This window comes from Tenrec ecaudatus, chromosome 10 (assembly GCF_050624435.1).
Source record: "Tenrec ecaudatus isolate mTenEca1 chromosome 10, mTenEca1.hap1, whole genome shotgun sequence".
Taxonomy (NCBI): domain Eukaryota; kingdom Metazoa; phylum Chordata; class Mammalia; order Afrosoricida; family Tenrecidae; genus Tenrec; species Tenrec ecaudatus.
Window position 1 is genome coordinate 49,412,338 of NC_134539.1, and position 25,632 is coordinate 49,437,969.

Here is a 25,632-nt window from a genome sequence, read left to right on the forward strand (position 1 = left end):
ATTAACTGCAGCTTCCAGTTCAGTATGTCTGGGGGGCATTTCAAATAAATTCCCACGCGAGGGGCTCTGGGTGCTGCTGCCTGGAGAATTGCGACATGACAAAAAGACCTAAGGAGCTTTCTGAAGTTCTGACCCTGGAATACTGGGTAGAAAGAGAAATGGTATTAGTGACACTGTATCGGGATGTTGGGTGAGTCCTATCTCTAACATTGGACCTTCCTCAATCCCTCTGTGGAGGGATTACCACAAGCTGCAAAAGGCCTAGCTTTTTTTTTTTTTTTTTTTAACATTTTTATTGGCACTTCATCCACATGCCATACAACTCAATAATTCAATCCTATCAAGAAGTTGTACAATCACCCCTAGAATCCTATGACATTTTCATCAAGAAGAGTTGCACAATCACCACAGTCCATTCTAGAACATTTTCTTCTTCCTTGTACTCATTGTGACTCATGTAATTGTTTTTTAAAACTGGCGGAAATGCTGGGAGAGTGGAGGGCGGGTGGGTTGGAAAGGGGGAACTGACTACAAGGATCCACATGTGACCTCCTCCCAGGGAGAGGGACGGCAGAGAAGGGGGGGAAGGGAGACTCCGGATAGGGCAAGATATGACAAAATAACAATCTGTGGATTATCAAGGGCTCATGAGGGAGGGGGTAGCGAGGAGGGAAGGAAAAAAAAAGAGGACCTGATGCAAAGGGCTTAAGTGGAGACCAAATGCTTTGAGAGTGATTAGGGCAAAGAATGTACGCGGATGTGCTTTACACAATTGATGTATGTATATGTGTGGATTATGATAAGAGTTGTATGAGCCCCTAATAAAATGTAAAAAAAGGAAATGGTTAGGGCAAAGAATGTACAGACGTGCTTTCCGCGGAGCTGCCCTTTCTGGGTACTCCCTGAGGTGCTCAGGGCATGCTGGGCAGGCAGGTCTAGTGGGAGACTGCAGACAGAGAATGTCTCACGGCTGAGGGACTTTGAATTGGGGAAACCCCTGTGCTCTCTAGTGGGCTGCAGACGTACTCAGCCACTGTCTCAGAGGAAGAGAGTATCTTTTTGCCACTGACAGCGACCCCCACGGGATGCTCCTCTGGAAGGAGACCCTGTGCCTTCCGAGGGTGTTTGCTATCCAAATGTGCTTGTCAAGGTCTCACTTGTTAGAGGCCAGAGAGGCGGCTCCACCTCAGAGGCACCTAAGAACAACTAACCCTTGCTGGGCCCACACCCTGCTCCCCATTGGGGTTGTCGTGGAGCCTGCCAAGGCAGCCACGGTGCCCAGCCAGCTCTTGGAACTGTGCCTCTTGTTGGCCAACCCTCTACTTGAACAGGCGTGGTGTCTGTTTCAGAGCCCGCTCTCGCCGCTCTTTTGAAGTACGAGGGGTGAAACAGCCGGTGAAACAGCCTGGTGGGACGTGTCGTGCATTCGCAGACAGATTTGGTGGGTCTGGCAGTCCAAGAGGGGTCCTGGTAGCCGAATGGGTTTCTCGTTTGGCAGCAAATGGCGAAGTCAGCTGTTCAAACCCACCAACTTCCCTGAGGGAGCGGGAGGCGGTTTTCTGTGCAGATTTACAACCTCGGAAACCCAAAAAGGCAATTTTACTGGGAGTCAGAATCAACTCGATGGCAGGGAGTTTCTGGCAGGGCGGGGTCCTTTCAATGTTCTCCCCCAACACCGTCACGCAACTGCATCAATTCTTTTAGTCTTTTTATTGATTGTCCGGCGTCCCCAAGCCTGTGCAGTCACTGGGTTATGTCAGGCCCACCCCCACGGGCAGCTCTGCTCTTTAAAACGATCAATTCCACAGCTTGCCCAATGGACCTCCTCCTTAGGGTGTGAGAGGTGCTATCACAAGGTGTCAAACACACCTCACCTGTCGTCCATAATGAACCTGTGTTCCTTTTCTTCTGGAGCCTGGCCCGGCAAACACGAGCACAAACGGACACTTGCAACCCACAGCAGGCCCGGGACAAAAGATTTGGTAGGAACGAAAAGTTGCCAGGATAAAATGTCATGAGACCACCTCAGACAACATTTAGAAGTGAGGGGTCTGAGTAGTTTATTGTGCCAACCTGGCTGATAAACACAGGTGGGGTTAATTGAAGGGCGGAGGGAAAAATGACTCGGTGAGCCTCGCCTTGCTAGTTCTTGGGTCTCTTGCTTTCTCATGGTCGGACCAGGGAGCAGCTGCCTTAGCCAGTTCCCTGCTTCAGCTGGCAAGGCTCACTTCCTGCAAGAAATCCCTGAGGAGAAGCCACATGGACCTACTCCGATGCAGCCCTGGGTGCTGGAGCAGCCATGTGGAGACCCCTGCCAGCACTGAGATGCATACATGTTCACTGACTCGGCTTTCCCCCTGCAGTTGGCATCATTGCGTGTGTTTTGTGAGATAGAGGAGGACTTTGTGGATTGGTGTCTGACATATGGGTTAATGTTGGACTTGTGGGCTTGGGCAGCAGTGGGTTGGGATGTTTTCTTGATGTGCACTTACTCTTTATATAAAACTCTCTTACACATGAGTTTCTGTGGATTTGTTTCTCTAATGTACCCAGATGAACACACTGGCCAAGGACCACCCCTTCCCCACTGTGTACTCATGATCATCCCTCAGAGACCGGCCACCTACTCATACTCCCTCAATGTGCTTGCTGGTGTGTGTGTGTACACCTGCAACAAAACAACCCACCCAAACTCACAGTTACTGAGTCCATTCTGACGGAGAGTGACTCTATAAATCCCCTGTTTCTAGGACTTACCTTGGTGACTCAAGTCCTGGCTGGGTCCTTGCTTCCTCTTTACTTTCACCTGGTCTCTTTGCCTCTCAGCCCCACAGAGAGAGACGTGGGTTGGTCATAACACCAAGAAGAATGGTAATGAGAAGGAGGCAAGGATTTTCCCCTGAGTGGACAGGGAGCCCCTCTCCAAGGGCCTGCACCCTGAATTGAGACTTCTGGTGTCCTAAACTGTAAGAAAAGAAATGTCTCTTCTTTAAAACCACCTGTGTGTGTGGCATTTCTGTAATGCTAGCATTAAATGAGGCACTGGGTCATATGGTAATTCTATGTTTACCTTCTAGAGGAACTGCCAGGCTGCTTCCCATAGCAGCTGGAGCACTTTTCCGTCTCACCAGTAAGGAACAAAGGTGCCACGTCTCTGCTTCCTCACCAGCATGTCATTTTCCATTTGGGGGTAATAATCACCCAAGTAGGTGTGGAGTGGTATTTCCTGGTGGTTCTGATGTGCATTTCCTTGGTGACTAATAGCTTTACATATTGTCACACATTTGCTATTTGTATATCGTCTAAGGAGAAATGCCTTTTCAAGTCCTTGGCCCTGCCCTCCCTATTCCTTTTCAATTCTATTGCCTGGATTTTTGTTGTTGATTTCTAGTTCTTTCTGTAATCTGGATATGAAACTCATCAGATACATGACTCAGAAAAATTGTCCTTTCAACAATTTGATCAATGTTTTTTGATGTCCCCCAATTTTTAAAAATTTTGATGAAGTTCAATTTTCTTTCTTTTGTTGTGTTTTTGATATCATATCTTTGTTAAAAATAGGCACTGTTCAACAAAGCCCACATGGAAGAAGCACACCAGCCTATGTGATCATGAAGTGTCAATGGGATCAGGTATTAGGCATCAAAGAACAAAAATATCATATCATTGTGAATGAAGGGGAGTGCGGAGTGGGGACCCAAAGCCCATCTGTAGACAACTGGACATCCCCTTACAGAAGGGTTGTGGGGAGGAGATGAGCCATTCAGGGTGCAGTGTAGCACAGATGAAACATACAACTTTCCTCTAGTTCCCCTCCTCTCCCCCACTGTCATGATCCCAATTCTACCTTACAAGTCTGGCTAGACCAGAAGATGTACACTGGTACAGATAGGAGCTGGAAATACACGGAATCCAGGAGGATGGAGGGAAAGTAGAGTAGAAAGGGGGAACCAATTACAAGAATCTACATATAACTCCTTCCCTGGGGGGTGGACAACAGAAAAGTGGGTGAAGGGAGATGTCGGACAGTGTAAGATATGACATACTAATAATTTATAAATTATCAAGGGTTCGTGAGGAAAGAAGGGGGAGGGAGGGAGGGGCAAAAATATGAGGAGCTGACACCAAGGGCTCAAGTAGAAAGAAAATGTTTTGAGAATGATAACTGCAACAAATGTACACATGTGCTTGACACAATGGATTTACGAACTCCCAACAAAATTATTTAAAAAAATAGGCCTTGTTGTGCCAACAAACCCAGGGACAAGGGAAGAATAAATTATCTAAAATTGACGAGGAGGAAGGCATAGGATGCTTGAGGGGGTAGGGGTGGGGCTTGATCAAGGGCAGTGTAGCCAAGAGGAATTTCCAAAACCCTGATGAAGGTCAAACATAATAGTGGCACAGGAGGAAAGTAAAAGAACCGGGAAGTAAAAGACATTTATAGAGGTCTAAATATAGGCATGGATATATGTAAATGCATTCATATCTAGTTACAGGGTAATAGATCTATGTACTTATATTTATTTATAAAGTATTACACCAGCAGATGGACATTGGGTCTCCGCTCAAGCACTCCCTCAGGCAAGAACAACTTGTTCTACTAGCACGGCACTCTGTGATGTTCACCTTCCCTGACACAATCGCTGAAGACAAAGCAGGTGCATAAGCAAATGTGGTGAAGAAAGCTGATGGTGCCCACCTATCCAAAGGGATAGCGTCTGGGGTCTTAAAGGCGTGAAGATAAACAAGCGGCCATCTAACTGAGAAGCAACCAAGCCCATATGAAAGAAGCACACCAGCCTGTGTGATCATGAGGTGTTGATGGGATCAAGTATCAGGCATCAAAGACCCCAAACAAAACAAAACAAATAAAAAATGTGTCAATGAGAATGAGGGGGAGGGCAGAGTGGAGATTCAAAGCCTATCAGTAGTCAATTGAACACCCCGTCAGAAGGGCCATAAGGGTGCAGAACAGCATCATTGAAACACACAACCTTCCTCTGGTTCTTTAATGCTTTTGCCCCCACAACTCCAACTACCATGACCCAAATTCTATCTAACAAATCTGGCTAGACCAGAACATGCACACTGGTACAGATAAGAGCTCGCTACACAGGGAATCCAGGACAGATAAACCCCTCAGGACCAATAAGGGAAACAGCGATACTAGGAGGGTAAGGATAGGGGGGAGAGTAAGGGGGAACACAATGATCAATGTATGGCCCCCCCCAGGGGACAGAGAGCAGAAACGTGGGTGAAATCAGACAGTGGTTGGGGTAAGACATGGGGGGAAAAAAAGAATGATTTATAAATTATCAAGGGGACATGGGGAAGGGAGGGTGGGAGAGGGAGGGGGGGGAATGAGGAACTGATGCCAGGGGCTCAAGTAGAAAAAAAAATGTTTTGAAAAAGATGATGACAACATATGTACACATGTGTTTGATACAACGGATATATGTATGGATTGTGATAAGAGCTGTAAGAGCCCCAATAAAATAAAATTTTAAAACCACTAAAAAAATAGGCCTTGATGATTTACCCCTCTGTTTTAATCTAAGGGTTGTAGGTTTGTCATTATTATGCGGAGGTCATGGATCCATTTGAGCTGTTTTCCTCTGTGGTACTCTCTGATCCACTCTCCGGCGATTTAAAGCTCCCGGCTTGCACGGGACCCTGGGATGGGGTTCACAAGCTGGGCTGCGATCTGCAAGGTCGGCCAGCCGGCCGTGTGAAGCAGCAGCAGATGCTCCGAGGGAGACAGAGGTGGCCATCTTCTTTCCATCCGTTCTGCATACCTTTGTACCTCTTTTCTGTCCCTTTTAACATTCCAGTCTATCTACCCCCCTCGCCCCCCCCCCCATTGATCTTTCCGCTGTTCTTTCTGCTGTCTTTTCTAGGGGCCATTCTAAAGGCAGCACGAGGAACCTCGACGTATCATTTTCTACTTTAAATAACACTGTCCCACTGTCAAGCTTTTCAAGGGTCAATCATGGCATAAGAACATCATTCCTTTTTATGGCGAAATAATATTCCATCGTATGTACCTGTCACACTTTGTTTCTCCACTCATCTATAAAGACACTTGGGCGTTTCCACTTTTTGGTTGTTATGCATAATGCTGGTATGAACCTTCATATGGAACTCTTTGTGTGGACACGTTTGTATTTTTCTTGTGTGTGTGTATCTAGAAGGAAAATTGCTGGGTGGCAGGATAGCTCTATATTTAAACTCTTGAATAACTGCCAGTCTCTTTTCCAAAGTGGCTGTACTATTTTACAATGCCATTAGCAGTGCATGAAGTCTTCGATGTCTCCACATCCTCCCCAACACTTGTTATTATCCGTCTTTTTAATTACAGCTGTTCGAGTGGGTGTGTGGTGGTATGTCATTGCAGTTCTGATTTGCATTTTCCTGATGGCTCTATTTGATTCATTTTTAAAGATTCTATTTCCCTAGTTGCAGTCTCCATCTGTTTTCTATTTTCTTCAACAGATTAGTCTTCACTGCCTTGCGCACACTGTTCTGGGGTCCCTTATCCATCCAATCAAAGCTCCTCTAAAGGCGAATAACTACAATACCTGGGGCAAGGATGCAATTGTTTCCATTGTCTCTGTTTCTCTTGACAATTGGCAAGTTTGTCCTTATTTTTGACATAGTTGGTAACAGTTGATGGAATGCCCGACATTATGCATAAAACGTTCTAAAGCTTCCTCCACCAAAAAGGTTACATTTGTTTTTCTTCAGGTATTCAGCTGGAATGTGGGAAGAGCACTCTGCTCTCACCAGAGATTGAGAAACTTCAAAGCTGTGTTTCAGACACTGTAGGGGCTAATTGGTCTTTACTCAGTAGTGGGAGTCAAATAATTTAACAACTGGTCCGCTGCCCTAATGACTGTTTTAAGTATTTAAAAAAATGATATACTGAAAGGTAGTTTATTATTTAATATGGTTGATACTTAAATAAGAACAATAAAAGAGGTCCAAAAAACCAGATTATAAGAGTTTTAAAATATTAATGAAAAAATACTAAATAATACCTAACCAAAAAAAAACCCTGTTATTTAAGATACTTCCATATTGCTTCTTCTTTTTTTCTTCCATACTGCTTCGTGATTGGTGTCCTCACTTGCAAAATTCTTCACTTTTATCTGAGCATCACTGGCTCTGTGACTCTTAAGCATCTTTCCGCAGTGGGAGCGGGATCTCATTCCTTCAGAGGTGGGCCAATTAGACAAGTCATGTGTTTGATACATCAGAAACAGGCGACTTCTCTTCTCTGCATGCTATTTTCATCTTTGAAAAACTCCTTTCTGCTTTTTCTGAACTTACAGTGATTGTTCTGACGATATTTCGACCTTTTTGAGCACTTCCAGGGATTGCAGAATTCACTCTTAATTTCCTTTGGGAATTGGGGGCTTTAACACAAAGGTGAAATGACTGACTGACAGTGTGTCACCCTCAGGTTGTCGGGCACATTTCTCTTTACGTTAGGTGTTTGTTTACTGAAGTAATAAATGCAAGGGAATAAAAAGGTAGTGTGTGATCAAGAGGATAACAAGTCTTAGGAAATGCATAGTTCCATCAATTCTTTATACCTATGGATGACATGAACATTACTATGGGTGCTTAGAATAAGCTATTTCGAAGATGAACATTAAAAATGGTAAATAATTTTAAAAAAGCAAGGAATATAAATTTGTGATTTCCAGTCACCAACCTTAGAAAGAACCAAGGGCCATTTGAAAAACCAGTTCACCAAACTCAGCCAAAAATTAGGTATACGTGCTGCAGAACTGGTGTGAACCTGCTGAATGCCAACACTGCCTTTACTACCAGGGTGAAGTTCTTCAAGGGTCTCAAGTGCGAACCTGGGTGCGCACCAGGTTCCTCCTTTGCACTAAGGTCTTTTCAGCCTCCCGGGAGAGCCAAACAGGACTGGGCGCTGGGTTTCTTTTCTCTCAGCAGTTACTTTCTGCTTGTTTACTTGACTGCTTGCCTTGCATGCCCAGGTTAGGCATCGTTTTGAGGGTAAATGGCATTTTGGCTCCTTTGTCTTTGATTGCCCAATCTCTGGGATCTTGGTGCCCTCTCAACTCCGAGCTACATTGATGGTCTTAGTAGCCAATTTTTTAAAAATCTTTTAAAAGAAAGCCCTCACCAACCCTGAGTTCCAGGATGCCACTTGTTTAGCTTCTACACCTCTTGACACAAATATATAATGCCCCAAGAAGGCAACGTAGTTGAGAATATAGAATTCACTTCATTGAATTTCTTTTCTTCCTGGGCTCTTGGACAATCAAACTTTGATTTGCTCTCCAACAGCTTGAACCAGTTCTGTTCTTTTCTTTTTAAAAAACCCAGCTTTTATTGTTTTCAGCAGGAGAATTAGTTTGTTCAATAAGCTCTACTTCATCATAGCTGGAAGCCAACATCACTTTAAAAATTCATCATGATGGAAATTTCCTTTAAACAGTTGGGATTTCATCTTTGAAATATGCAGTATTTAGCTATTTTTTATCTTATAGACTTTTATTTTTAAAGTTTATAGATTATTTTATTCATCCTAAACCAGAGGGTTGATAGAACAAGGTGTTAAGATTATAGCACTGATGAAACACACAACATTCTTCAAGTTCTTTAATGTTTCCTCCCCCGTTCTACCTCACAAACCCGGCAAGACTGGTGCATGTACACTGTTACAGATAAAAGCTCTCAACACAGGGAATCCAGGACAGATAACCCCAGGAAAAGTAATGGGAGTAGTGATACCATGAGGGTAGGGAGAAGGTGGAGGGTAGAAGGGGGAGAAAAGGGGGACTGATACCAAGGATCGACATGTTTAACCCGTTCCCCACCCCCCACCCCTCACACCCCAGGGATGAACAACAGAGACGTGGGTGAAAGGAGACAGTAGACAGTGGTCAGTGTAAGATATGAAAACAATTAATAATTTATAATTTATCAAGGGTTCACAGGGGTAGAAGGGGAAGAGAAAAAAAACCTGATACCAAGGGTTCAAGTAGAAAGAAAATGTAAAGGATGACCTGTTGGTAGGTTTTGGTTGGCCAACCTGAAGGTCCAAGGTTCAAACCCACCAGTCACTCAGCAGGAACAAGACATGACTTTGTGCTCTCAAAAAGATTGACAGCTTTGGAAAATCACAGGCAATTCTACTCTGTCCTGGAGAGGTGCTGAGTTCGAATCAACTGATGGCCAGAGAGGTAAAGAATGTGCTGGAGGTGACAGAGGAAGTTAATTATATCCATCTGGATTTATGACATTGTATTCTTTTTTATCTTTTCTCTCTGTTTCTCTCTTCTTGTAGCTACAGTGAGACCGTAAGGGTATGAGTGACAGATTTCCCTGGGAGAGGTCGGGTAAGGACAAGATGTGGGCCTTGGATACATACGGAGAAGAACAACATATTGACATGAGAGCTAGAGCTTCGGCCACCTTTCCTTCTTGGTGCATTGATGATTTGGGTATAGGGATATAGGGAACAAAGCGGCATGGGATAATGAGGCGTGCTCTAAGTGGTAGGTATTGTGATGCTGATTATCTCGGAGATGCTTAGTGGTCTAAGGAGAAAGGAAGAGCAAAGAAAAAGATGAAAGTGCACGCTTCCAACTACAATGTGATCTAGGGCACATTTAGTCATTTTTCCGTGACTCAGTTTCCTCTTCTGTAACATGGGGATACTAAAAGCCCTTATAGACTTGCTGGAATTAAAGGAATGATATCTTAGTGTACAGCTGGGTCCATATATAGGCAGTGCTGTGGAAGCGCTGACACACTATGGAGGGCCCTTGGCAGCTTGTTTGCTGCCAGCGCCATCTCCCGAGGAGAACCAGAGGAAGAAGTCTTAGTGTGCTGCAGGTCGTAAGCGCCCCGTAGGAGTTCTGGTGGCGCGGCAGGTGACCCCTTGGATTACTAACGTCAAAGTTAGCAGTTTGAAACCACCAGCAGCTAGCTCTGTGGGAGAAAAAAGAGGCTTTCTACTCCTGCAGGGTCGAGAGTTTCAGAAACCCACCGGGGCAATTCTACCTGTGCCATCGAGTCGGTATGAAAAGTCTACGAGATGGCACTGGTGTGTGCGCGCGCGTACGTGTGTGTGGCACTCTGCCCGTGAGGAACTGGCGCGTGATGCGCATGTGGGTTGAGTGGGATGTTAGGAATCAGCCTGAGGTAGTGTGGACTAGGTGTTGTGCTTACATCCCTCACAGGTGCTCTTACTCAGCCCTGGCTGCAGGTGTGGCGTGTCTTCGAGCAGGTGCTGGGGAAAACCTCTGAAGGCATGAGGTTTTATGTGTTCCCAGTATCTCAGGAGGAGCTTTATAGGCCTCCGAGGGGCATGCAGTCCCCAGGTTGGAGGGGTTGCTGCAGCCCTTGGGAACGCAGCGGAGATCGCGGGGTGCGCAGGGTCCGGCGATCGATCGGGGACCGATGGGTGTAGACCTCCGTGGTGGGCGCGCAGGGCGCTGCGCCGGCGCGCGTGGGGGGCGCCCGGGCAGGCAGCGCTCACCTCCGGACAGCAGCGGCTAGGAGCTGGGCGCGCGTCGTAGGAGGTGTCCTTACACACTTCCTGTGGGTCTCGCCGACCACGGCGCGTTTCCGGTGGCGGCTGGAGCCGGGGGTCCGAGCCCCCGCCCCTCTCGCCGGCCCCGCCCCGCCCCGCCCCGCCCCCCGTCCGCCCGCCCGCCGCGCTCCGAGCCGGGCGCGTGGAGCCGGGGGCGCACGGAGCGGCGCGCGCCGGTCGGCCGAGCCAGGCTGGCGCCCCCGCCCGCGCCTCCGCCCGCCGCCCGCCGCCCGCCGGGCTCCGTCCGCGCTGCACTTGCCTGCGGCCCGCGCCCGCGGAGCCGCTCTGCCTCCGGCTCGCCTGTCCCGCCCCGTCCAGTCCGGGCGGCCCGGCTCCCGCAGGCCCCCCCGCCGCCCGCGTTCCTATGGACAGACGCACAGACACCTGCAGGTGGGTGAGAGCCGCGCGCCGGGCGGGCAGTGGCGCGCCGGGGCTGTGACCCGGGCCGGGGAGCCCCTTTGTGTGCGGGGCGGCCGCGCCGGGGTCTGCCCTGCCTGCCCCCGAGCGGCCGCGAAGTGACCCCGCGGAACCCCCCTTTTGTCTCCTCTGCGGGGCGGAGGTCGGCGGGGGCCGGCGGCCGGGCTCGGGGTGGACAGCCCGGGGCGGCGGGGCGAGCGGCGGCGGCCGCGGCCGCGGCTGTGGTCTCGGCGCGTCCCCAGCCGCCGCGCATCTCCTGCGGCAGCGGGTCCGGCGCGTCCGCTCCTGCTCGGGGGCTTGTTCGAGATGGGAAGGGAGCGGGAAGGAGGAAGCGAAGCTCTGCCCCCACTAGTTTCCAAGTCCTGCGATGGTACGGGGGGGGGCGGGGCGCGGGTGGAGGTGCTGCGGGGTTGTGCGGGTTCGGAGCCGCACGGAGGTGTGTTCGGGGCGGGTGTGCAGGAACGCGCATCGCTTCCGTCCCAGTTATTGTTTCGAACGGAGGAGGGCTGGCTCCCCCAGGCCCCCACCCCCCCCCCCGATCTGAGGCTGCGCACAGTGATTTTTATTTATCAAATATGTTAAGACATGCATCCCCCACCCCACCCCCCACCCCGGTAGAAAGAGAGTGGACTGATCAAATGGAGCTAAAAGATCGGAGACTTGTTCTTATTTTGGCTTTTTAACCACTTCACAAAATAAATAAAGGTTAGTTAGAGAGAGGGGAAAAAAAACCAACCAGGAACCAACCCAAATCAGAGACTAAACCTAAAACATGATGGTGATGTCTACAATATATTTTTGTTTCTTTAAAGTTTGGGGGTAAAGTTTCGCGATGTCCCAGAACTCTAGGATTAATGCGTCACAATCTTCGACTCATTAATGAAACAGGTAACAAGCCAGGCAGGTAGTGACAGCCTCCAGTGTGGCGTTTACACTGGAGACTGGAGTGTAGTCAACCGGATCTAGCTTACCTTTCCGGCTGTAACCTTTTTGCGGGGGGAGGGGGGAGCAGGGGACTGGGGGTGGGGGGGAAGCTAAGATGTAAGACATTTTACACATGTGGAAGGACATGAATGTTAAAACATCTGTGTGAGCACTCCCCTCCCCGCCCCCACGATAGTGCTTTCTCTGTAATGCGCATAGCTCTGTATTCTCTTGGAGTGCATATGTTGAATTTAGTGTTTTTAAAAGTAATGTCGAGTGCTAGTTCTGATTTATATTATTTAATTAGCTGGCTTTTAAAATGAATAGTTGCTATGTAGATTTTCAAATAAATAATGATGAAAGTTGAATACGCACCCTAAAAATTCACTTCAAGATTCAGACTTTGAATACATGTACAATCTTATATTTTGTATTCATCTCCGTCGGCTCACTTTAGGAAGCACACACACACCACTTGTATATGTCCCTAGTGTATATTAATGCATATTGACAATTGGTTACCAAGGAGATTTTTAAAAAACAATTTTGGGGGTTCCCAGACAATTTTATGCATGGGCACATTGTAGAAAATGGAGGCTTTCAAAAATAAAAGAAAAAGCATTGTCATATAAACTAGAATGAAAATCACTAAGGTGGCTATGCTGATTTGTTATGCAAATGTTCTTTAAATTCATCAAATATGAAGTAGAAACTCATTGGAAAACAAAATATTATCTAATGCATTTGTAATTAAGCAAACTAATTTTTGTCACTATAAAGATGAGACAATTTAGAATGCCTAAAAGGTGATCTTTTTCTAAGGAGGAAAAAAAAATGTATCCCGTTGCCCTCATTATATTAGCAGACTAGCATTATTTAATTGCATGACCAATGTTGTAAATGCCTGGAGTGTACGCTTAGGCACACTTTAAACCTAGAAGAGGTTTACGTAACTAGAGCATGCCATTCCCTTTGAGCAGATCAAACGTTAGTTCCTGCTTTGACTTCCGGCATAGATTAGAGACATGAGTTGAAACAGCATAAAGGGACAGAACTCAGGGGCGCTCTTGGCAGGCCTTTGACAAATGTCCCCCGATCTATTCCCATTAAGGATGATGGCCCAAAGAGATAGCTGTTGCAAAATGGCAGGCTTTATCATGAGTCTAGAATGGAATTCTGAACCATTCCTAGAGCTTGAACCCGTAGGTGCACCTACTGTTTCTCAGCTCTTTGATATATTGGGAAAGATAAGCTAAAAAAATGGAATTGTTTATTTATGTATTTACAAGGCTGTCAGTGTTAGCGATCAAGCTTAACCAAGAGTCAGGGTGCAAACCAAACATCACTAGCATGTGGCTGCTGTTGGGAATTCCTCTGGCAAAGCCCCAGTTGTCCCTAGCAGTTGTCTTAAATTGGCAGTGTGTGGTTTCTTTGTGTGGACTAGCTGAAGCATAACACTTAAAAAACTAAACAAAACAAAACAAACAAATCCTCTGCTGTACAGATATTCATTTTTTGTTTTTATACTTAACAGTAATCCTGTAGTATAAGCAGAAGCATGCCAGAGAACTTTCAATGTTTTCTTTTGAGTTCCGTCTGGGTCTATTGGCGTTTAGGTAGGATTATACATGATTTTACTTTTCATGGTTGAAATACTTGTACCCGTTGCGTGTTGTGTTATGAGACCCTTGCAGACACTCCCTGAAAGATGCTACTTTGAGAAATTTTGAATTTGTGTCAAATTGGAATCTTGACGACAGCTCAGCAATCCGAACCAACAGCAGTTGGTTTTTGTTGTTAAAATAACAGTCAGCTTGCTGTCTGCAGTGTTTTCCTCTCTGCTGCTGTCCGTGTGTTGTCACTAAAGGCAACTTAAAATGGCCACTTTACGTTAACCAGAACCCTCAGATGACTAGTAGCATAAATCATGGTACCTAAAAGCAAGTCGGGAAAGTGAGGACTTGATTCTTTATAATAGGCCGATGACTTTAAAGCCTATCCCGATCTTTCAGTGTTTAGTAGTCTGGGGGGGATGCCCGCTGGTCTGCTTCTAGGAGAGGTGGGCAGTGACCTCCCATCCAGACTCTATCCTCTGTTGCTGAAGAACAGGGGCAGCCCTGCTGATTGCTTACCATGCAGAATTCATTCTTGGATTACTATTCTGCTACCAGATGTAAGGGGCTGGCCCCGAGGAAGCTTTTTCTTTTAAATACTGTCAAAAATGGAGACGCTGAAGATTTGGAGAGGAGCCATTTATTTTCAACAGTTTATTTTCTGACAGTTTGTGTTTGTAAAGAAACCTGCTCCAAATATTTATTTAAAAGATCCACATACTTGGCCAAAGAAACACCACAGGTTTCTTTTTTGCCTTTAAAAAAAAAAGTTTCCATAGAGCTTAACTCTTACGTGTTACTTCTTGACCTTGCTTCTGATTAGTTGATTTATGGACTTTGTTTACCAGCGTGATTGGAGAATTCTTCTGCTAGACTGAAATTGCACTGTGCCTGCGCTCCGGGTCTGTTTCCTAGGTAACAAATGCACTGCACCGATTCCATAATGAGGACCGCGGTTGGCTAGTTACAGTGTAAATTCTGTTGTTTGGTAAAGCTTAGTCTCAAATTCAAATAAAGGTCAAGAAACCAAAAGTATTGAAAATGCAAATTTTTGAATTTTACTTTGGATCCAGTGCCAACAGAGTTTAATAGCATTTTCTGTGAACAGGCAGATTATGCCGCCGTCTTCACTTTTATTTTGCCAGTTCTTAAACAATCGGAGACCTATCCCCTCTTTTAACACTGGTAATGCCAGCGGGTCTAGTGACAAAGAGGATACATTTCTGAAACACTTCATCAAAATTTCAGAAGCAGGGGGCTTGCAATCCAGGAGAAGCATGTTTTGATTCAAAAGAAAAGTTCAAATTTTAAGAAGGCGTTAAAAGTTTTAAGAAACTTTTAGAAACATAAAAATGCTCATTATAAACCAGCAGATTTCCACTCTTTCTGTCCCCGATCTACTGACACCAGGAAGCATGCTTCTCGGTAACCACAAGCAGAGGCCCGGGCTCCTTCTACTTCACCATTCTCTTGAGATCTATACCCTTTATAGAGCTAGAGGCAGAGCAAAAAGTAATATTTGTAACATTCATCGTCATTCTTAACTTGTTTTGAAAAAGAAAGTTGCAAAGCACAGGAATTCCATTAAGATCTACTGCAACTATCTTTTCATGTAATTCCCGAAAATGTTTCTGTTTGCTAATCCCCAAGGATTTTGTTAGTTGAAATATTTTTAAAAATCACATTTTAATTCTGGAGAATGAGCTCAAGTTGCCTCTGTTGCTGTACGTGACTTGGCTGGCTGGGTTGTTGTTGGATTATTCACTTATTCTAATTTTTTTAGTTAATATTTACTTCAAGCATAAGATATATCTTGGCTGGATTTTCTTTTTTTTTCCTATCTTGGTTTCCGCCAAACTTGGCATTAGAACTTTAATATTTTCCTGAGGCCCCCTGGGGGCCTGGTGGGTTGTGGGTTCGGCTGCTAACTAGAGAGAAGCAGTTTGAAACCATTGCCAGGTCCTCCAGGAAGAGAGGACGCTTTCTACTCCTATAAAGCATGAGAGCCTCAGAAACCCGCATGGCCCGTTCTGTGCTGCCCTGTACGGCCATTGTGGAACCCCACTGACTCGGTGATAGGGAAAATAACATTTTCTATGCTTTTCTCACCACAAAATGGTTGTGTCCCGTTAGGGAAAGTCTGCTTTCCTTTGTAAACACGTTTTCCGTATTATCAATTTTACCTCTAAATTCTCTAAGGAGTAATCCCCACATTTTGGGTTCAGATGTTCTGTTAGGGACCAGCATGTTTTTTAGGACAGAGTTAATAATACCTTGAACTCTTCCCCAGCCAGGACTCGTTCATCCTCCAGTCTCCCTACCCTGATGGCCTTTTGTAGCCTATCCCACCCCAGGGCCTTTCATACTCAGACTTTTTCTCTGTGTGATATGTGTGCTTTTATAGAGTGGTCACATCATGTGTCTTAGTTTTCACTGTGTCACTCAGTACCAGGTCCAACACAGAGCATTCTGATCACACAGAGCATTCTGATCAACTATGTTAAAAATAGTCGAAGTGTCAGTGTGCGGCCGTTTCAGATATATGGTTTGGTTTCTCCGTAGCTAAGGTAGTGATGCATGAAGAAAATCGAAGATTCAAGGAAACAGTTTGTCCAGAGGACCGGGGAACCCCAGGGATCACATCCTGCCCTACTTGGAGACGGGAAGATCTAGGTGGTGCCCGAGTCCCACTGCAGACCACTGTGATTGGAACCACAGAAAGTCTTGCACAGAGCGGAGAAAAATGTAGAACAAAATTCAACATGATCACAAAGACTAGTCTCACTGCACTGATAAAGGCTGGTGTGGCCCTTAGACGCCTTTCAAAACTGGAATTTAACCCACCCCAGGAATCACCTTTCAGTCAGACAACAGACGGGTAAAGTGAACATTAAGTTTTGATGAACATACTCTAAAGAATCGTCAGAACAAAGCTGGGAAGGCAGGAAGGGGCAGGAGAGGGGGTGGACTGCATAGGGACATGGCTGGAGATGGGAAGAGTGCTGTTGCAATGAGAGGATTGCAACCAATGTTACAAAACAAAATGTGTATACACTGGTAAATGGAAAACTAATTTGCTCTGTAAAGCTTCCCCAAGACCACACACACACAAAGCTAACAGGGATCAAGGTTTCATTTTTATTTACTTTTTACATTCATTGTTTTTCAATGCTTTATTTTGAATGGTATAGTAATTGGTTTAAGAACACTAAAAACCAAAACAAACAAAACTCATGGACATCCAGTTGATTGTGATCATAGCCGCCTGGAAGGATAGAGTAGAACTGCCTCTGAATTTCCGAGACTGTAACTCTTTACAGGTGTAAAGCTACCTTGTAACTTTCCTACCCCACCGGGGCTCCTAATTAATGGAGAGGACTGGATACTATGCTGATGCTGGGAGGGTGGTGTGGTGTGTGTGTGTGTGTGTGTGTGTACTGAATACTGTGCTGATTCTGGGAGAGGTGTGTGTGTGTGTTTGTGTGTGTGTGTGTGTGTGTGTGTTTTCAGCTAGTGATTTTACTCCTCTTCCAGTCATTTCACCTGTTCCTTGTCTGATCACTCTGAAATCTTCTGTCGGCAGACCAGGGAGCTATATATTGTCCCTGGTTCCAGGCTGCCACAATCAAGCTAATAATCATGAAGTTTTTGCTTTCCCAGTACATATAAAAGCTATGCTTGCACTCTGCTGTAGTCTATTAAGTGTTCAACAGGACTAAGAAGTTTGAAATAGTATGCAGAGTACCAAAATGCGGCCCAGAGACGGAACGTGAGCACCTGCTCTTGACAGAGTGGAGCTTGAGGAAGGGTGGCCACAGCATACAAAGCAGCATCTGCAAAGTGCGCTGGAACCAAGTGTACCTGCATCAGCTCCTCGCTAGACCTAAGTCACCGGGCTGTTGCAGAGACCTTGCCCCCTCCATATGCCTTCAAACTTAGGTCTTCTCTTTCTTAAAAAAAAAAAATAATTTATTGGGGGTTCTTAACAGCTCTTTTAACATTCCATACATCAGTTATATCAAGCATATTTGTGCATATGTTGTCATCCTCGTTTTCTAAACATTTACTTTCATTTTGAGCCCTTGGTATCAGCTCCTCCTCCACACCCCCCTCGTGACCCCTTGATAAATTATAAAATATTATTGTTTTCACGTCTTACACTCACCGCTGTCTCCCTTCACCCACAGTTCTGTTGTTCATCCCATTTGGCGGGGGGTGGGTTGTACATGGATCATTGTGACCGGTTCCCCCTTCTTCCCCCTTCGCTCCCCCCCACACCCTAGCTCTTACATTTCTTAGTTCAGTGAATCTAATCACCTTCCACCCATTTCCCAGCCTAGAAACTCAGCACTTACTTGTGACTCCTTCCTGATTCTCCGCCTTGTATCCATACTTAATCAAGTCCCTGAATCTTTCAATTCCAATTCACTCCCTGAGGCTGGCCCCGTGATGGCACCAGTGGGCTCCAACAAAGGAACAGCAGTGAGGATGGCCCAGAAGCGGGTGTTTCGTTCTGTCGGACATAGGTTCGTACATCGAGTTGGAGCGGATTCAACGGAACCTAACAACAGCAGAAGATTGCACAATTCTATATGTTCGCCCATGTGAATCGCTTATTACTGCTACCCTTCCCCCATGGCGTAGTCTTACAGGTAGATAAATCCCGTGTTCAACACAAACCCTTAAGCGAAAGCTTCTGTAATTAGCCTTTAGTACTTTGAAAGCTCAACCAATCTCACTGCCTTTCAGTAGATTCTAACTCCTAGTGGCCCAGTACGGTACAGTACAACTGCTCCTGTGAGTGTCTGAGGCTTCAGTCTTCATGGGAGTAGAAAGCCTCATCTTTCTCCTAAGGAGCGGCTGGTGGTTTTGAACGGCTGACCTTGTGATTAGTGGCACAATATTTTATCCATCTCATAAATAAGTCATGTGAATAATACCCTCTACCTTGAGTGCTTAAATTGTTTATTTGTGATCTTGAAGATATACTTGCCTCATGTTTGTCTCTCAAGTCTTCGTATCCTACTACTGATATCTCATACTAATTAACATGTTACCCTGTGGTAGAGGTCAGCAGAGCTTCTCTGTGAAGGACCAGGTAGTAAACATTTTAGGACCTGAGGGTCAGGTGGTCTCTTCTACAACTGTTCATTCGTGCCATTGTATGGCAAAGGCAGTCAGAGAGAGTGCATGAATGAATGAGCATGGCAGGGTTCCAGTAAAACTTTATCAATCCAGGCAGTGGGCCAGATCAGACTCATTTATTTTCTTTTCATCTAGCTCTTTTAATGTACTTTCCACGGTATCTATATTTTATCCATACGTTCCTTCTAGTTTTGTCTTTTCTGAAATTTACCATTTGGTCTTAAGCGCTGTCAGTTTCTCTTTGTATATCCTTCTTATCTAGCCATTTTGGTTCTTTTTCCTCTTTCTGGTGCGTACTGCTCTTTCATAGCTTCAATCATTTACTTGATTTCTTCTAACACATTTTGAAATATTAGGTTTGTATTACAGCCTACATTCTGAGTACCTGGTTTGCAGGAGGCTATGGATGACAGCGAAAACCAGAATCCATTTGCAGAGTCCCCAGGTAGATTAAGCCTCCATTCCATTGAACTCGTTCTGGTCATTAACCAAGGATGTAGACCATCTTGCCCTCAAGCAGAGTGCATTGGAAAGTGGATTGCCTCCTCTGATCTCCAGCCAGCCCAGGAAGAGGTTTACCTGAGCGTGTCCTTAGATCTGGGTTCACCTAGTCAGAGCCGTGCCTGGCAGCCTTGCTGAGAAGTTCCTGGACCAATCTTGTAAGCTTTTCTCTCTAACAATGTACGTGTGTCAATCATGGCCCAGTTCTATAGTCCTACCTTTAATGATGATGTACTGATCTGCCACCAATCATGAATTTGTGTCAGTTTCCTTGGTTCTGTGCCTTATCTAACCAGCGTCCTGACTGAATCCGTGGCTGCCACTCTGACCCATTGCTAATGGCCTTCCTTATCCAGGTGATGTTTGTTTTTATCTTTGTCTCTTTTAAAACCTAGTAAATATTCTCTTAGAGGATATTTGTGATTGGGGTCTTTTGTACCCTAAATTTAGGTTATGGTTTTCATCTTCTGTACGGCCATATTTCTGTGCTGGGCCTTCTTTGGCTGTTGTTATATGATTTGGCTAATTTCCATCTTTTTCTCACTGTCTTTTTCATAGGGTTAGAGCACATTCTTTTTCTGTGGTTTCTGTTTAAATCAGAGAGGGTTTGCCTGTGCTTTAGGGGTTGTTCTCGTGGTAGGGTGGGAGTGGCCAAGGGAGTCATCCTGGCTTCATTGGAAGGTGTTCATCTTTATTATCTGTATGAAGAATTTTCAAATATGACCTTGTGGTTAAAACCAAAGTCATTTCCACCAGAATGACTAAATGGAAAATATGGAAAGTGCCAAATTTTGATGAAGATACAGAGTAACTGAGAATCTCAGACCCTGCTATTTGGAGTATAAATTGGTTTGGAAGGGTGAAATGGTACAAATAATTTGAAAAACTCTTCGGCAGTATCTAAAACTGGAATGATACCTATTCTGTGACTCAGTAATTTAACTCAAAGGCACAAACTCTACAACATAAGGCAGGCGGTCCTTAGGTCACTGACATCCGACATATGGACTACACCTAATGCTATGCACATGTGTCCTTACTTTGAAATGATAAACTCAGCCCCTACTAACAGCATTATGCTCAATGCAGGCACGTGATTTGCTGCATGCTCAGCCTTTAAATGAAAAGGCTTTGAATCTTGGGGAGCCCTAAAGTAAGGCTGAATAAAAACCGGGTGTCCTGTGGGTTTTTTTTTTAAATAAATCATTTTATTGAAGGCTCTTTCAGTTCTTATAACAATCCATACATTAGTTGTGTCAAGCTCATTTGTACAAATGTTGCCATCATCCTTTTCAAAACGTTTTGTTTCTACTTGAGCCCTTGGTCTCAGCTCCTTTTTCCCCTCCATTCCCACCTCCCGCCCTTGTGAGCCTTTGATAAATGATAAATTATTATTGTTTTCATATCTTACACTGTCTGTTGTCTCCCTTCACCCATGTTTCTGTTGTTCATCTCATCTTCTTCACCCCACCCCCCCACCACAGGGTGGTGGTGGTGGCAGCGGCGGTTGTACATTGATCCTTGGGATTGGTCCCCCCAAGTGCCCTGTTTTGACTCACCTACAATTTCCTTTTAAAATTAGGAATGATTCTGGTTCATAATCTGGTAACGACCTGTACTAGAATCTTCAGCGCACTCTGTAATGGTTTCAAAGTGAAACCTTCCATCAGTGTAATAAGTTACAGAGATGATGACTCTAGATTAACTACTTGTGGTTTGTGCTTTTTCCCCCTCACTGTGACAATGCCTTTGGCCTCGGGACTGCTGTGGTCAGTGGGATACTAGAGGTGCTGTAACAGAGGCTTGATGAGTGATCACACTTTGGGGGCGGACTGCCCTGAAACATCACATGAGGAAGTTCTGGAGCAGGAAAGGTTATGTGGGGGATAACCAGTGACCAACACTTTTACTATTAGACATGTGAATAAGGCCCTGTTAGACCGTTCAGCCCACCTAACTCTCCAGCTGCGGGGAGCTCTGGTAGCTTAGTGGGTTATTCATTGGACTGCCCACCCCAGAGTTGGGCGTTCAAACCCACTTGGGAGAAATACGAAGCGTTCTGCTCCTGTAAAGATGTGCAGCCTCGATATCCATACCCTGACCTCTAGCGTCTTTTGCGCCAGGATTGACCCAATGGCAGTGAGTTTTGAGTTTGATCTCCCAGGTGAAAGCCACAAGTAGGACAGACATGCGTAGACAACCCACAGGATGTCTATAAAGTACAAAACCCAGGCAGACTCCATCTGTTCTGGGAGGCTGGGAGAATGGCCGTTCTTGGGGACAGTGGCTGGAAAGCAGGAAGAGGGTGCGTCTCAGGAGCCAGTAACGTCCTGTTCCTTCATCTGGGTCTGATTGCCAGGTGTGCTCAGTTTGTTCCTCGTAGCCAGCTTGTCACGTGGGATCCTGTCCCTTTCTCTTTGCTGATTGTGGACAAACAGAAAGGGGACAAACAGGACCTTTTGAGGAGCCACCCCATGCGCCTCTCTGAGATCGGCTGCCTTTCACCCGCTCTGGTGTAGATTTTAGCCCCAGCCATTTTCTTTCTGAGGCCTCTAGCAGGTCAGGTCCCCGGCGGCGTCTGCATCTCTCCAGAAGCCCAAGGAACCTTTTTGGTTGCTCGCCTCCACGTGCTCCTCAAAGAAGGCTTCACTTTTTGGCAAGGAGTGTTGGTCGTTTCTTATTTCTCAGCTCTTAATCATCAGCAGAACCCTGCCACCCTGCCCGGTTGTCTGTCTGCTGGGGTCTTCTTTTTTTCCTTTTTATTAAAAGATCTTTTTATTGGGGGCTCTTACAGATCATGCAATCCGTACATCAGTTGCATCGGGCATATTTGTACATATGTGGCCATCATTCTTTTCTAGACATCTACTTTCTATTGAGCTCTTGGTATCAGCTCCTCTGTTTCCCTCCCCCCACCCCCTTTTCTCTTTTTGTGGCTCTTTTTTTCCTTCTTCCACTTATCTGGGCTTCATCAATCACCGACTCTAGTTAATATTGTATCTGTGGATTGTTCCTAGTTTCTTTCTTGAGATCATTGTAGATTCCCCAGAACCCAGCGGTTGTAAGAAATAATAGAGAGAGACTCTGCATGGTTTGCCCTGTTTCCCCCAGTGGTAACAATCAGGATATGGACATTGATAGAATCTGCCAGGCTTTCACAGGTTCATGATTTCCCCATTAAGAAAACTACCGTATATACTCGTGTATAAGCCGAGTTTTCCAGCACAAAAAAATGTGCTGAAACACTGAGGTTCAGCTTATACACGGGTCAGTGGTATCCCAGCAAGGTATAACATCTCACTGCCCCCCTCCAACCCCCAAGGTAACTGAACGAGCGCCCGTTATCTCGCGGGTGATTGCCATTTCTTCGCTGTTCATTCAAAGCCCCGCTGACACTGCAGGGCTTTGAATGTTTGTTTACTCACATCTAACCAATCAGAGTCGTCCTATGACGTGTATCTTTGAATAAGCCTTTTAAAGACCGTGTGCAAAGGATGTGGCATGAATGGATGTCATCTGGTCAACCCCGACTAACAAAAGGAGGAAGTCTCATGAAGCCTGACATAGAGTTAATAGCAAAGTGGGTTTGAGATGCATGGGAAGACATTCCAGAAGACATGGTGTGATGTGCCTTCCAGAAATGTAGTATTAGTAATGCTATGGATGGCAGTGAGACTGCGCTTTGTATGAAAATGACAGCAGTGATGGTGATGACAGCCATCTCAGTGAGGACAGCGTCTATGATGACCTCACACCAGCTGAAGCTCTGCATTGGGATACGGATGATGATGAGGAATCCAGTTTTGAAGGATTTTAACTCTTTACATTTTAGCTTGGTTGCTGATTGAGCTCAGGGAATAGTACTCTTAAAAAGGTATCATTGTTTATATCTTATTGTTTTTGTTGAACCTATTTTCCACTAACTGTGCTGGTTTGCTAATGTTAAATGACTTGTTCTCCTTTTATTTATGTTTTTTATTTAAAATAAATATTTAAATACATGACCCCACTGATGTCTCAATTTTTAGTAATTTTATTTTCACTTGTTTTGATGATTGAAACTCACCAATAGCTTCTGCATTTTCCACCCTTGGCTTATACTCGAGTCAATCAGTTTTTCTGGTTTCCCAGGTAATAATTACATAGTTCTATTTATTTATTAATGTTTTCATTTATGTGTGTGTATTAAGTTCAGTACAGTTTTATCACCTGTGTACGTTCTGTTTCTGCCCAACCCTTCTCCTTGGCTACTTCATCCCTAACCCGTGACAAATGTTAATTTGTTCTTCATTTATGAATATTGTTTCTTCAAAAATATTATAGAAATGGATTCCTGTAGTCTGTAACCATTTGAGAGCCTTTTTTTTCTTTTTTTAAACATTTTATTAGGGGCTCATACAACTCTTATCATAATCCATACATATACATACATCAATTGTATAAAGCACATCCTTACATTCTTTGCCCTAATCACTCTCAAAGCATTTGCTCTCCACTTAAGCCTTTTGTTTGTTTGTTTGTTTGTTTAGCATGATTCTCTGGAGAATCACCCAACTTGTTGTGTGCTTGGGTGTGTAATTTGCGGCATGGGACTGCACAGCCTTTGCCTGGAGCTCAGCCTTTGAAGCTCTCTGTGCAGTACCTGTGGGGAGGGAGAACCGCTCCTGACCCCCGACCCCTTTGCCCCTCGCAGGGGCTGTCCAGGTCCTCCTGGCTAGTGCGGAGGTGGAGAATTGCACACTAGGACAGGACTCAGTTGGAGGACAGGATGCAGGGGGGAAACGGGACATGCAGGGCCCAGAGGTGGTTGTGGAAACCAAGTGTGGAGGCTCATCTCTGAGTGGGGAGGGCTGGGGATGGGAGTGGAGCTGACTAGAGCTCAGTAGTCTGGGCATTTGGCAGCCGCTGGGGGTGAGGGGGGCAGCAGGATCCCACGACCAAGGCCCTCTGGGTACTGTTGCTGTAATCAATACATGTGTTGAGCTGGGGCTCTCCCTGGAGAGGTTATCAGAGTCGGCCAAAGCTACGCAGGAGGCATTTCCTGCATGGACAAAGATGTGTGCTACAGTAGGCAGGTGAATGGTTAGCTCTTCGGGGCCGACTGCCACAGATCAACAGAGGCACCAAGGTGTCCAAAGCTGAACTGCCTTCATTCGGGGGACCAGGTGTTCTGTAAGGGATAGTCTCCTGGGAAGAAAGGGGTAGCCCTGAGTTTATGCCATGGGTGAGGGGTGGGGTAACACTGTTAGTGTTTACATAGTATTCTACAGATGTCGCGCGCCAGGTCTCGCCAGCAAGAAAAGACGCGCCACAACAGGATTCTTCCACAGGTGTTTTATTTTTCATTATGCGGTAAAGACCTTGAAACCCCAGACTACTGCTCTATGGGGACGTGCTGTGCCTTGATTGGTGCATTTGCCAAAACCTCATGCATAGATTGGTGAGTTCGCCAGAACCTTCGTTTGCATACTCCAGGGTGGAGTTATGACTACGTCATCTCAGCATTGCGCATGCGCTAAGTGGTTTTTTTTACCACTTAGTAGGACCACCGCCTTGACCGCCTGGCGCCATCTAGTAATGGCAGCGAGAGTTGCGGCTACCCACATCACGAGAGCTGTGGCTTCCCACATCTCGCGAGAGCTACGGCTTCCCACATACAGAAGTCTGGTTTACCCTTCCCTATAAGTTCCTAAGAATTAATGCCACCATACTTAAAAAAAAAGTATTTTGTTACTTCTCATGGCTGAGTGGTTTTCTGTGGGTGTTCCACAGTTAGTTTAACCGTTCACCTCTTGGAGGGTCCTGGGCTGATTCTAGTTTGGGGAAATGATAAATAAGGCTGTTTTGAACATTTATATAAAGGCTTTGGACCAAACATAAGGGACTTTCTCTGGGATATATATATCATATATATATCATATAGATCATATATTAGATGAATGTTTACTGTTTATAAAATTAATTGTCAGGTCTTTCCAGAGTGGCTGAGTTGGAATCCACTTGATGACAGGTTATTTATTAATGTATATTTGTTAATCCAGTTCTGTTGTTGGGTGGTAGCACTCATTTTTGTCTTGATCATTGTGATGAGTATGCATTGCTATCCTACTGTGATTTAATTTGCATTTCCGGGGTGGTGTCGGAGGTTAGTTGATGGTCTACACCAGCTGCTCTGCAGGGAGCATGATGCGGCTTTCTACTCCATAAAGATTTACCGTCTTGGAATCTCAGAGGCAGTTCTGCTCGGTCCTATCAGGCCGCTACAAGTTGGAATTTGGAATTGACTCGATGTAGTGAGTTTTCAGAATGGCTAATGATGTGGAACGTCTTTTCATGTGCTCCTTTGCCACCTGTATATCCTCTTCAGTGAGGTCTCTAGCGGTTTTCTAATTGGATTATTTCAAATCTCTTGGGTGTGTGGGAGTTCTTCATATCTTCCCCATTCTAGCCCTT

General features: G+C 45.4%; 1 protein-coding gene across 2 annotated transcripts in view; it reads left to right on the plus strand.

Moving 5' to 3' along the window:
• The first annotated feature begins 10,730 nt into the window (after positions 1–10,730).
• Positions 10,731–25,632, plus strand: part of KIAA1958 (KIAA1958 ortholog) — a 171,141-nt gene continuing 156,239 nt past the window's right edge. For both annotated transcript variants that reach the window (XM_075560328.1, XM_075560327.1), the window contains exon 1: positions 10,731–10,969. The gene's annotated coding sequence lies outside the window, so the exon portion shown is untranslated. The remainder of the gene's footprint in view (positions 10,970–25,632) is intronic.